The sequence below is a fragment of the Eutrigla gurnardus genome (assembly GCF_963514095.1).
Source record: "Eutrigla gurnardus genome assembly, chromosome: 9".
Taxonomy (NCBI): domain Eukaryota; kingdom Metazoa; phylum Chordata; class Actinopteri; order Perciformes; family Triglidae; genus Eutrigla; species Eutrigla gurnardus.
Window position 1 is genome coordinate 14,949,089 of NC_139923.1, and position 14,532 is coordinate 14,963,620.

Genomic DNA, 14,532 nt, shown 5'->3' on the forward strand with positions numbered 1-14,532 from the left:
GTTAAGTGAAGTATGACAAGGCAATAATCAAAGCCGCTTTAGAGAAATGCTCATGTTAGCCAAATTTATAGAAGGAAAATACCAGCAAATGACAAAATATTTAACCAAACTGTCATCTTTGTTCAATTTTTACGCACCGCACTTTAGTCGTTATGCTCGCAGGGCTTATTACTGACATTTATTGAATCGCTAGAATGTTTCCTACTGATTGTCTCTTGTCCTGTCGGAGATTATTGTCACAACGTCACCATGTTTTCAGGTCTCTACGATTACTTTGGTGAATAAGATGTCATGATAAGATCTTAACATGTTTTGATGGTGGGAGAAACCAAAGCACCCGGAGGAACCCAGAACCTTCTAGCTGAGGCGACAGTGAACCACCACTGCAACTGCAACAATCTTATAGAAATCTGTAAAAGAAAACACAGAAATGCCCATTATTATCAGTTCTACTACACATTTTTCCATGGGGGTTTCTGGTTTTCAGTTTTAGAATGCAAGAAACTAAAGGTTTTACCTTTTGGTAAACTTGAGGTGTTCAAGTAGCAAAGCTATGTCTCTCTATAGATCATTATGTCATTTTTCCTGGAGGTTATTGAAAGCTATTCTGGTAAACATATCGGTTATGGTGCATGATGTAGGCTGAAGGAAGGCGGAGTCAAACAATTAATAACAAAATAACTCCTTTAAAAATGTTATATATTTCTACTGTTTTTGCTGGGCATAAGATGAACAGAGGCAGCAAGTAGTCATTAAACAAAACATGGACAAGAAACACTTTGTGTGTAAAAAAAAATGATGAAGCTTAACCTGAGGACCTGCATCTTGCTGAACATAGCAGGTTTGAATGTGCACTGCTTCTAGGAAATGCAAATTAGGAGGACCACGACACTGACTAATGAGGAGCCGGTGTCCACGGTAACCTGTCCTTCACCCTGGTGTAATGCGAAATAACATCTCCGGTTTGTAATGTGCTTTGAGAAAAAATGGAGACGCACTACTATTTTGAACCATGTCTTAGAGTAGCTTAGTCCCTATAGCAACCAAATATGTAAAAGGGAAAAGGTAATAACAAGTGCATTTAATCTGATCAAAAATGTATTAAAAACGTTGACCAAGTATCTAATAAATTGTCGATAATGTAATACTTTTGACGGATGATGTAATACTATGTTCATTTTCATGTACACTCATGCGGACAAAGTCCCCCCCCCCCCACACACACACACACATGCACACACACTACAGTCTGTGGGGGTGCAATTGAGTTGAAGTCAAATTAAATATTAAGGTCAACTTCTTCATTTCAAATTTCATAACATCAGGGTGCAACAAGAGAGACACTTCAGTCGGTAAGAATCTCAGTTGACTCGGATAAAAGAGAACATTTCATACAGATTCAATGGTCTGTTTTGACTTAAGTGCTCGCTTGTAGATCCAGTCTGGTGTAATGGACTTTTGGATCAACCAGTCAACATGTGTATGGGCAGGTTAATTTCCCTATAATAGAGATTTGAGTTTAATGGATATTTGCCTGGTAGAAATATACCACTTGCCATCTATTGTGAATTTCAAATTCTACAGAAAGCCTAGAGTTTACATTTCCAAACATGTTAGTTTTAGGAGGCGAACATGATTGTAATTATTATTATTGTACTTGCACACTTGACATTTCTGAGAAATAACTTGATGACTTATTACTTATTAGAAAAGACAATGACACACCTGAGAGCTATACCATTATCAGTAAAATTGTAATTACAATATCAGGCAGGGCATTTTATTACATCTTATTGCATTTTCAACTAGGTTAAGTGCACATTTTAACTACATTTTCAGGAAATAATTTGAGGGGGTTTTGTCTGATTAGGGATTACACTTTTCAGATAATACTTACTTATTTTGCAATTTCAATCTTCAAATCCTCTTGCAGACTTTTAAACCTGCAAACAGATCAGCAGATTGAAAAACATCTACCTTGCCAAGCTGGATAGTCCTGAAATAAGCCTGTGTCCACGTGATGCACATCTATTAGTAGAGCCAGGAAAGTAACTGGAACACACAGGTTTTTTTTTCTTTTATTCACACTTGACTGTAGCCAATAAATAATAGTGAAAGCTGAAGCTGTGCTCCAGTTTCCTTTTGAGCTCGACTAGTCATAGTGATAGTCGGATTGTGCATCTCTGAGTGTCTCAACTGCGAAATACAGTGCTGTATAATCACAGTAGCATCAGAGAAGCTTCTGTTAGACTGGAACAGCATCCAAGTCAACTTCTCTCCAAAACCATGTATCTATGAGGTTGTTGTTTCTGATAAGCTCTGATTACGTAGCAACCAGCCAGGAGCTTGAACCCGCATGCTGGCAGTTTTAAAGGCACCTTAAGCTGAGAGTAAATCCCTGAGGCCCAATGCCTCTAATTCACAAGGCACTGCAGTAAAAGCTCCAAACAAGCATTTTTCACCCTTCTCATTTTCTCTTTCTCGAGCTTGTGATCCCTCGACTCTGTCAGGGATGGAAAAGCTTCTTCTCTTCCTTTTCCATCACTTTGGGTTTTCACACATAAAAGGAGTTTGACATCATCCAATGTGTGAGGAAAGGTCAGATCGACAGTTATGCTGCCTGGCCTGTATGAGTCTGACCCAGAGACCTGGTCTTGTGCCTGTCACTGTGATGAATGACACATCCCTGCTTGTCACCGTGTTGCTGACAAGCTGTTTATAATCATTGTAGCTCTCTCCTCCTGACACCCCTTCTGCAATGACAGTGAGGAATGTCCTTTTTTACTTTAAATGTGGTCATGCCATTGTGTTTGTGTATATATATTTATATATTTATATCAGTGTTTCATGGTGAAAAATTAGCTGTAAGTATTCAATATGCTTTAGTTATTTCTGCTTTTAGACACATTTTCTCATGTTTACATTTTGCAACTGTGGAGTAAACACTTTGTAGAAAAATACCACAGATGTATCAGCATAGCTTCCCTTCAGTTGTAAAGACGTAAAGCGTGGTTTCCTAAACGCTAAAACTCAGAAAAGAAGACGGACTAAAAGTTTTACAGCGTTTAATGAGTCTTTAAAAAAATGTACAACGGAAGACTCAATGATATGACAGAGGAACCGGAGGATCGAGAGCTATGAAGCTGGTGTGAATCTGGATCCAGGGGAAAAGCAACTCACTCTTGGATGCTGCTGATGCGGATAGATAGTGTAAACTAGTATTAACGGCCGATTCCACGAACACTGGATGTAGAACTGGAGCTTAAAATAGTATGGCAGCAGGTGTGACCGGGAGAGGAGGCGGCACAGGCAGATAGAACAGAGCAACCGGCCACGCCCCTGAAGCAGCACTCACAGACAGACAGACAGACAGACAGGGGTGAGACATACTAGATAGGCAGAGGGAAATAATAAAACAGAAGGAAAAAGGAAGGAAGAGCGCTGCTGGTCCCCACACAAATGGTGGAAAACATTTGGGAAAATATGCTGCAAATATGTCTTTTCTGTTTTGTTTTCATGTATTAATCAGTAAGGTTACAGTCCCCTCATTGCTCCAAACAGATCGGATGTTTTTTTTTCTCTTCAGTGGATGGATTTTGCTTCCATCATTGTTCCAATGTTTCCACCTCAGCCAAAGGTAGATGGAAACACACCTAATGAATTGAGAGGAAGCATGCATATAGTGAATTTCTTAGCAATATTATTACCAAAAATGCCCTCCGAGATGGCATAATAACATTAGCGTCATTACAAAATGTAAGAGCCAGCATGGTCACAACAGTACAGTCGAGTATTGCTGCATCAGGATCAGCCCTGCCACTTCTTTGACAACTTTTAATTAAACTGATGTATGCCGAAATTGTAAACATATTCCCTTTAAACTTGTTTAAAGTAGCAATGAACCAGTACCGATTTGGATATCGGTCGGACTAATGGATCGGATATCATGACAATGTGCCGATGTGGAATCAGATACCATTACAATAATATCATAACTAGAAAATTCCCCCGCCGGGAAATTTTGAAAGGGCCACGGGGGCTACTGCCGGAGTTTATATACATTACGATGAGATTCTTCGAGATTTCAAACGAGACGGAGTTGTTTTAGAGGCAAATACAACTACAAATACTTCACACTCAACTGTTTGCCAGTACATGTCACCGAACTCAGCTGTCACTCAAGTACTACCGAGTACTACCGAGTACTACTGAGACTCAAGTACTGAGTACTACTAGGTACTATGTATTGTCAAACATTTGCCAGTACATGCCAGAGCTTGAGTAACACTGAGCTCAGCTGTCACTCAAGTACTACCGAGTACTACCGAGTACTACCAAGTACTACTGAGACTCAAGTACTGAGAACTACTAGGTACTATCTATTGTCAAACAGTTGAGTGTTTCGCACTCAACTGTTTGCCACTACATGTCACTGAGCTCAGCTGTCACTCAAGTACTACCAAGTACTACCGAGTACTACCGAGTACGTCTCCTGAGACTGAGAACTAGTAGGTACTATGTATTGTCAAACAGTTGAGTGCACTGGTCCCCTCAGCTATTTCATAGCTGTAGGGGCCAGTGCTCGGTGCGATTGCACCGTGGCCCTAATTATAATATATTATATTATTATTATTATATTTTATATAATATTTATTTTAACAAATTAAGGAAATCAATATCAAGCCTAATGTTGCCTTACACATAAAATAATGATCGCAGTCAATTCTACACAGTGAAGCATACAGCTTATAAATTCAACACTATCAGATTAGTACAAAAGCCCAGATATCGGTTTTGTGACTGAAAAAATTGGATCGGTGCATCTCCAGTTTAAAGTAATTTAACATCACATATTAAACAAAAAAACAGCGAACAGAGAGACAAAATTAAAATGAATTAAAAAAAAATAATTTATGAATTAATGTAATAACGTAATTAACTGTTAAAATCCAGAACATTCCCCCGAATGGAAAACAAATTCTATTGGAACATACTGTATGTATTCCTATAAAAACACATTAACACTTTAGGAGACATAAAAGGTCAAAAGGCCCATAATTTAAAGCCATAACATTACACACTGCAACACAAGCTCATTTAGGACATGTGAATGTGACGTCTTGTTCTAGATACAGTCTGAACACAAAAGGCTCTTTACTGTGAGTATTTATACTACTGGACAGCGAGGGGAAATGTTTGTGCTGGCCTGAAAAAGATGGTCTGACACATTTTAGTGTGATGATTTGGCAGCGTGTACTGTACTGTGTGAGTGTGTTGTTTAAATGTAAACTGCTTTTAGTGCTTCGTTAGACCTTTAGACAGTGGGAGGGGAGTGCAGGGGGTGGCAGTGATGTCATTGTTGGCACACCGTGGACCAGACTCTAAGAGACGATGACACTTTGCCAATAGCGTCCTGCTGCCCTTTTCTAGCAGCAACTCTTACTGCATTTTCCCCACTTTCAGGGCGGTCAGTCGGCCAGCCGGTCTCTTTATTCTCTTCTGCTCCTATAAAGTTTATGATGAAGGTCTGTCAACAAACCAAGCTATCACACTATCATTGGTCCTTCATTATGAATTCAGTAATCACTATATCATCACTTACTGAAATCTTTTATCTGGGCCACATCTTCATAAAATAATACACATTATTGCACATTCACATGAGTCCTAGTTTGTAGCCAATCGATGGCGCTCTGCCCTGCTGTCTTATGGCGGTCACTGCTGATAACAGCGTCCCAACCCATGGCGTCTTAGTGGAGGCTTAGCACCCACCCTCCAGTTCCCCCCCACTGTTAGCACCGTTGCCATTGTTTGTGCTGTTTGTGCTGTTGGCACTGCTGGCTGCGAGCTGCCGGCTCAGTTCTTGCTGTTTTTAGAGCCCTGTTGAGACAAACAGTAAACAGTGTTATTTTTTTTAAGAAACCCTTACATTTGATTGTTATACTGTTCAAACTTGTCAGTGCTCTCTTGGAGAGGAATTATTTAATGGAGACAATGTTCTTTTTTTTTAAATTACCTCGGACATGTTTAGCATTTTTGTACTGGCATTGTTTATAAAATTGTGGCATTAAGAATGCTGAATATATTTCCCAAAACTGTTGGTATCAAACATTTGTGTTCACAAGAATGTGTGTGCAGGTGTGTGAGTGTGAGTGCTGTAGGGCATCACTATCAGTCTGCAGCAACAAAGAATGAACGGTAGACTTGCAAAAGGAGCTCAGAGGCCTTTCAAGGAGCAGACGAAGAGTAGAGGATTTGGATGGCTGACTTTGTAGGAATTGAACTAGCTCGAGTGTGTACTTAACATACTGAAATACCAAAGAGCTCTGACTCTTTCATCGACACCTCCTCGCCCTCCATCTTCTCCTCTTCTCTCTATTGATTCCTCTCTTTTAATGTGTCAGACAGGGGGATAGTGAGCTAATGTCACCCTATCAGGTCAGAAGTTCTCGTGAAAAGACTTGAGAAGTTAGTAAAGTACTTTGCAATCACTGGGCTAATATTCTTTTCTCTCATCTCCTTATTCATGTGATAATGACTTATATGCTTATAATGACTAAGAAGGTATTTAAGAACCCAATTTAAAGTTTTCAACAAAATTATTTTAGAACATTTAAAGTGATTTCTACCCATTTTCTGATAGGGAACGGAACTTAGAGAAATATATCCATACTGTTTTTGTCAGTGGATTTGAAGTGAGATAAATGCTGATGGCAAGATACATGAAAATATTCTAAATATAGCGTATGATTAAAACGGATGATATTGCTTCCATGCCGGTAATCCAAGAAAGATACCATACTGGCCGAATACAGTCATATTCCAGCATCCGTTTGCCATGGTAAGAATTCAGTACAAACATTACTTCGTTGTAAACATATTTAATCTGAGACAAGTGGGACTGATTTTTTTTTTTTCAAGATAAGACAGACTTAAACTGTAAGGATATTGGAAGGCGGAGGCAGATGTTTGGATATCTATTCAGTCATTCAGCCAACATCGTGCACCAGTCTCCAAAGACGCCACTGTAAAGGGTTTACTGCGTCGTTCATCAAACTACCGGTATCTGTGTTAAGGAACCTGTTGTGGTGAATGTCTTTGATTTGACACATGCATACCCAACTCTGTATGTGGCTCTCAGGATAGCTAATTGTCATTAAACTAACTTCATAAATCATACAGCTATGCACAAAGCTTCTGTAAAATGAAACAAACAGTATCAGGCAATTAAAAAGTACACTAACTAAACAAAAACAAATGCAGGTGTAACTAAAGCAGACTATATGACTGAATATACACTTATATCAGATGTAATCTTGGTTTTCATGAATGTACGGTAAAAACAAATACATAAAAAATTTGCTCCTGATGAGCACTTTTTTGACATTACATGTCAATTGTTTTTGACAAATTTGAATGGGATGGTTATGTTTGTTTTTTTCTCTTTTCCTAGAGACAGCTAACTGTAACTGGCATAGAGGCTTTGGATGGCTTAGTAGCAGCCCAAACATGCAGTGCTGCCGAATCACAGGACCAGGATTAGCATCAGGAACTAAGACTCTGGCTTCCTGTTGATGTTGTAAACTAATGACTATGATTTCGGTTCAAGGAGCTGGTTGGTTTCCTGGTGGTTGCTTGCGTTGGATTTCATCATTTTGGCATGAGAAGTTAAATATTCTAAGCCTGTTGAGAGTTGATTATTTGGGCTGAGGTGGTCACAAGTAATGCATGCAATTAGGTATTTAACTACAGTAAAAAACATGTGTTCGGTTAGATTAGACAAACAAATATCATAATATCACAGCAATGAATCAGGATACCTTCCATATTTGAATTTCTGCACAACTTAATATTATATCTGTCCAGAACAGTGGAAGCATTTACAGAATGTATTTCAATGTTGTGCACTGCAGATTTCAGCAATGACTCAGCAGCAAGTTGACACTTTTAGACACAAACAAATGTAGTTTTGAGGTATGGCTGTACGGGTGGGTGAAGATGAGCATGGAGACAGCCAGGCCTGTACTCGCTTCTTTCATTTCCCAACACTTTATCTCTAAGCTCACACAACAGTTCCCAGTCTGAAGAAAGACATGAGCTCATTACGCAAATGAGATTAAGAACAGGTTAATAACTTTTTGTCGCTATGTCTTTGAACTACATGAAGGTGGGGTCATCATTCTTCCAGGACATAACCATGAATGTGATTAATGTCTTATATCCTGAGGTCTTATCGCCTTGGAGGAAAAGTCTGGCTATGCAAACTATCTCAACCCTTCTTTCACTAAGACTAATCATCTTAGCTGTCACATTTCCTTTGCAGTGGGCTTGAAATTTGCATCATAACAACATTAAATGGTTTAACCTTGACTTTAATACCATCCAGTCATTCGTTAGGTCAGTAGTTTTATATTTAGAACAGGATGTTGGCTGTCGGTCTGTCTGTCTGTCTTCAGCTTGGTGTCTTACTTAATAATACACTGGCATCTTTCTGAAACTAAACTATCTTATGTTGTGGTAACACAGTGCTCAGTTTTTCTCCACTTTAAATATCACAACTTCCTAAACTGAATTGTTGCAAAAAATAACTCACCTGCATAGTAAACTATGTTAGAGTCTTTCTCCCTAGAATTTAGCTCAAAATGTTTTACATGTTATCTTTAAACCGTCTCATCATCCTGCCACTGGAAATGTGGAACATGCTATCTGGAGCAGTGGCTGGGTCTCGGTCGATCAGTGCTCTGCTTTAGACGCCTTTAAACAGAGCGTTCTCATTTGGGGAGTTCAGACATGGATATTTATATCAAGCAGGTCAGCTGAGGAAAAGCCAGAATGAGAAGAAACACAGAGTTCTGTCTGAGAAATGACCTTCCTTTCTTTGGGCCTCACAGTTATGAGCAGAGTCATGGAAAGACCAAGAGGGAGTGAAGAGTTCACTTTCCAAGATCCTGAACTGACAGAAGCGGGGCACATGACACCGAGTGTCCACTCTGCAGCAAGTTATTTTTGTTAAGAAAATGGATCATGCAAATGTGAGATTTAGTTCATACGCATTACTGTGTTTCTTTGGACTGTTTGAATTTATAAAGATTTCTTTGGATCAGATCATGGTATTTTCATGTGATTTGTTGACAGTAGGACAATATATAAATCATGTCAAACATAATATTGAGCTTGATAACAAACTGATATGATAATGAGAAGCTAAGAATATTTAAGATGGATTCAGCTGACACAGAAAGCAGGGAGCCAGTAAACCCTGTATAGAAATGAGAGATTGGGTAACATTTTCATCAGATACTCCAAATGCCTTTGAAAGCTGAAAGTCACTTCACGTGAAAGGATGATGCTCTCTCACTCTCTGCCAGTGAAGGAAAACCACGGGGATGAATAGATGAGGGCAACTTGGCTGAACATTGCGGTCTTCAAAAGGACTGTTTAAATAAACACATTTAAACTGAAGAACAAATGCCGGCCTGCCTCAGGAGACTTTAGCATCAAACTTTGTTTCTCAGTGGATGCAATGAGCCTCCAAAGCTGACTCACATTATTGAGTTGTAATTTCCTGTAACATCCTTGTTATTTAATACACTTGAGTTATATTTAGAGAACAGGGTTAAAAGACATGATGATGGATGTCAGTTATGAATGCCACACAGTTTACTTTGTGTTACCCACTGACTGTTTAACAATATCAAATATCCACTGTTCTGTTGCAATATACATTAAAATGCCTTTCTTGAAATGTACATATTAACTATGAATAGTTTTAAGTTCTACTCTTGACTTTTCTTGAAAAAGGGTTATTTTCCTGCAGTATATTAAAATCAGAGATGTGTTTTATCAAGGCGCGAGTGATGCACTGCAGATAAGTTAACTAACTTGATTCAATTTGACTCAATTAATGGAAAAATCATCATTTTTTAAAGGCTTTTGTTATATGTAACAAACCAATATAAAACGAACAATGATTATACATCATGAGGCAATTTACAGTTTGTCCAGTATGTTTTTTTTGTTGTTGTACCTAATTTAAAAGTGCTCAAAATTAAATCCAGACCATATCTATTGCCTCCACCTAGCTTTAACACGCCAATGGCTGAACTGGTGCTAACAGCACAAACAGAGCTGAAGGTGGGTGCTACACTTCAGCATCAACGCCGTGGGTTGGGACAGCGTTATCAGCTGAAACTGCAGAGTGGTGGGCATGAGCTAGCAAGTGGGGCACACTCACATGCACTTGCACGTGCACTAATTCATTCCAGCTTTATGGTTACAGTGTTATTGTTATGTTAAATGATGTGTGGAATATGAAATGGGTCACTGAGTTCCCCATAGGTCTTTGGAGCGTTTTAACATCTTTCAGATCAGTATTTGGGTTTTACAGCCCACAACTTTTACTATTTCGGTCCACTTTCACTGCCGTCTCAACCCTGGTTCGTCAACAACACTCTGATAAACCCACTGCATGCTACTTAGCAGACGACAGACACACAATTAGGGTGTAGCTTGTGAACATACTTCATACATCGAACAGCAAAAGTGCCAAATACAACTCCATAAAATATTAATGCTAATGCTGCTCCGTAACTGCTGGTTGTATAACATTATAGGCTATATGATTATATCATTAATATCATTATACTTTATATGTTAAATAGGAAATTATTTTTGTCAAACCCACAACAAAGCCAAGCTGGCTCACTACTGCCTGTTAAATATGGAGACCCAGGGAACATATATAGGATGCTTCACTGCATAAATTAATCAAAACATACCATCACAACATATGTATTTAGCTATGTGACAGTAAGTAACACAAACACAGGCTGTGATAAAACAACACAGCCACCTCTGAGAATGACATAGCTTTTTTTTTTAACAATAAATAACACTCTCATCTTTGCCCAACGACCCAGTTAAAGGCAGCGTAGGTGATTATATACACTTTGTGTTTTATTTCTTGAAATTCGCGTACCATGCTAATAGCAATGAATAAATTAAATGCTGTGACATTAAATTTAAAACATCCTCATTGGTGGCAGTGGCAGGGTGGTAAAAAGCCTTTCCAATCGGAAATTTGGTTCAGAGAAAATAATTGGATGGCCTGCCTGTTAACCTACCAACCTGCTAACTTCCTGCTTGTGCGCAATCTGCTAAGCACTTATTGGGGCGCGTGACAAGAACTACAGGGCAAAGTAGGCAAAGGCAAAATGGCATAGAAAGTGTGCAAAAGAAGAACAGTATTTGAGACGGCTATGAACAAAACCAGGCCTGGTAGGCTACCACAAGGGGTAAAACCAGATAAAACATTGTTGTGGCTTTTCAGTGATGGCAACAACTAAGGGAAGAGAATGGGCTGAAGGCTGATGCCATTGTGGCCCTATTGACTTTTGGACAGGTAAATCTGCTTTGTTTTGTGTGAAAGGGGTTCATTTTCATGATATGTGTCCCCAACATAACCTTTAAATAGCATTTAGCCAAGCCAAGTTGGCTGTAGGCACTAGGTAATTTAGCTAACATTACATGAGCTGCATGTCATTTATAGGTAACTACCTGTGTGTTTGCCGGCTGTCTTTATTTTAATCAAATGTTGTTTGATGGTATGAATTTGTTGTTCTTAGCTTTGAAAGGGACGTAGAATACATTAGCTTGCAAAGCTACACCCTGCGTGATATCAGCGCTCAGATCTATTTTGGTGATAGAAAGTTCTCATACAGGATACTGCATGAAGGACAATGTTTGAAATCAATGACTAGTACTCGTACAGGGCACTGTATAAAGTACAATATTTGAAATGAATAAGGTCCTGTATGAAGTGTGTGTGCATGCCAGCGCTTGTCTGGTGGGAGGGGGTTGGGAAGAGTGGTGAGGAGTGCTGAACGAGGGCTGTATATTCAAATTCCATTTTGTTTTTACCAGAAGACTGGAACCTGGGGGTAATATTTTAATCATAATGCTTGATGATAATAATACTTTAATTCCCGAAATAGCGTTAATAATGTTTTCATGAAAACCAACAGCCTTATTCTTTGTAATAGACCATTTGAAACATTGAGAAATCTCTGTAGGCCTATTACAGGATCCTTTAAACTCCTTGTACCAATGTCACCTCCACAGATTCCCATCCATTAGTTATAATAGGGAGTGAAAGTAAACCTGATTTGAGAGACCTCCCACCTGCAGTGGCAGTATCAGTCCTCTCAGACGCTCTGCATTGTTGATGTTCTCTGACTGCCCCGTGGGGAAAGAGCAGTGATTTTCAGACTGACTTAGAGAGCCTTTGTTGTTGGAGTATCATGTTGTACCAGCCTGCAGTGTCAGCCAGCAGTCACCCTGCAGGCAGCCATCAACAGAAACTAATGCAGTCTCTTTTGCTCTGTCTCACCTGAGAAAAGCACATCAGGAGGTCAAAGGTACTCGCTGTCTCTCTAGGCTTCATGCGTCTGAAATTGGATTTACAAATACCTGGCAACTCTATCAACAAGGGTTGCCTCAGTTGTGTGTTAGAACTATAAAAGCAAAAACTGGCAAATTTCTCACCGTCGCAGCCTAGTCATCATGCTGTGAAACCGGACGCGTCTGTGGGCAGATCTGCTGAAGTGATAGAACTCCACCTGACTGCTGCTCCAACATGTTTATTTGATCAGTGACGTGGGTATCATCGCTCTCGTCCATCAACAAAATCCTTCAATGTCTCTCCTCAATCGCCCCATGCAGGGGTCAGCTGAGTAAGAACAAGCAAACATAGTTTTCTCTGTCACATTAGCCATGGTAACTGCAGTGTGTCTACAGGGAGAAAAACAAGCCATCGGTGTGTTGCTATGGTAACATCAACAGAGGGAGCCACATCCTCTAGTTTCCCTCAATGATGCTCTCTGAATTTTGTTTAATATTTATGGCAGTTTTCCTTTTATTGTGCTTGCCTTTGTTTTAAAAGTCTTGAGTCATTTACAATCGGTGGAGTATTTGTATTTATTCTTTTGCTAGGACATTATATTGTTATCCTTGACCTTTTATTTCTGATTTATTATGGCATTCTTCTTATTGTCTCTTCAGCCATGGTTACTGCTGCTCATACCCACAAGCCAAGGCCATTTTATTCATATACTGCATTACCTGTCATACACAGTGGTAATTCATAATTATCACGAGTTGCACAGAAGGAATTAAACAGAATATGATGAAAGAACTATCATTATTCGGGAAGTAGCTACAAACAACATAATTACTCAATAAATAATAAATAGCATATCAAAGACGAGGCAAGGCAATTTAATTTGCTTTACATAAAACATAAACAGGTGATATTGTAAAAAACAAGGCAGTGTTAAAAAATGCACTTTTAAGTCTGGCAGCTGCATTTAGCCCAAACTCAAGAAACAGCTTTTTTGGGTAGCCACGACTGTTTCAATAGAATAATAATAACAAGCTCAAGATTAATATATGGTTTACCTTTTTGGTTTTATTTATTACCAAATAGAGCCATCAGGACAACAAGTACAATTTTTTATGTTGTGAATTTAGAGAGATGAGAAAACTCATGACTGACATTTGTTCATTACAAAATGTCAGCAAGATGAGATGACCCTTTTATCGAATATAAAACGATTCAAGCTAGCTTGTCTTTTTTCATCACTGTTATAATGTTTATGCCATTTAGTTTGATGAAGAATACGAAAGCAGAAAAAAACAGTATGAGCGGAAAGCAGGTAATATGGCTGTGATAATTAGCTGTATAATATAACAGTTATTTATTGAGTGCTTCTTGCTCTGACCCACAGAAAGTAGACTTGCAAGGACTGTGCTGATTACCTTCTTGATAAAGAAGCTGTGTTTCTTTCCATAATGTATAGAACTAATTTTATATTAATTTAATTCAAACTCCTATGCATCTCTACTGTGGATATTCCTATACTTTAGGATGTCTCAGTCCTTTACATCACAGTATGTGAGGCTGAAAATGATTGACATCCAAGGTATTTCATGGACGACAGACAGTTGACAGCCCAGATTCTAAAAAGATGGCAAAGCACCGCAAACTCGGGGGATGCACTAAAGATCCTGGTGAATGGTGACACTGAGGTCCCCCTATTATTAGACCACTCTAATATTAGAGCCTGCATCTGTGCTGGAACAAAGGGGAATTAAAAGCTTAACATCACACCTGAGTGGAATTAAGTGCTGATGCATAATTACGATGAATATGCATACGGATGTATAGAAGTGTGCTGAACAATGTAATGCATTTCAGCCATCAACTTGTTTGCCTCATCCAACCATCTTCAGGGCTTGATGCAGTTGAATCATAAGGCTTAAATATACTTGCTTTTAATGACATCAGCCTTGCGTTTCCTGCGGCAGTTTGGAGCATTGGTTTTGCACGTCCTCAGAAATGAATATGCATATAACTGCTGGGAGTTGTGTAGGGCTTGTGTGGTGATGTGCCCGGATGTGACAAAATAGGCCAGAAGGCACAGAAATGACAACAATTGCGGATCGTTTTGAAAGCTTGGAAGACAAATGAATAGA

At 39.0% G+C, this 14,532-nt stretch overlaps 1 protein-coding gene across 1 annotated transcript in view; it reads left to right on the forward strand.

Moving 5' to 3' along the window:
• map1ab (microtubule-associated protein 1Ab) overlaps positions 1 to 14,532 on the forward strand; it is a 66,688-nt gene that overhangs the window by 31,930 nt on the left and 20,226 nt on the right. The gene's annotated exons all lie outside the window — the stretch shown is intronic.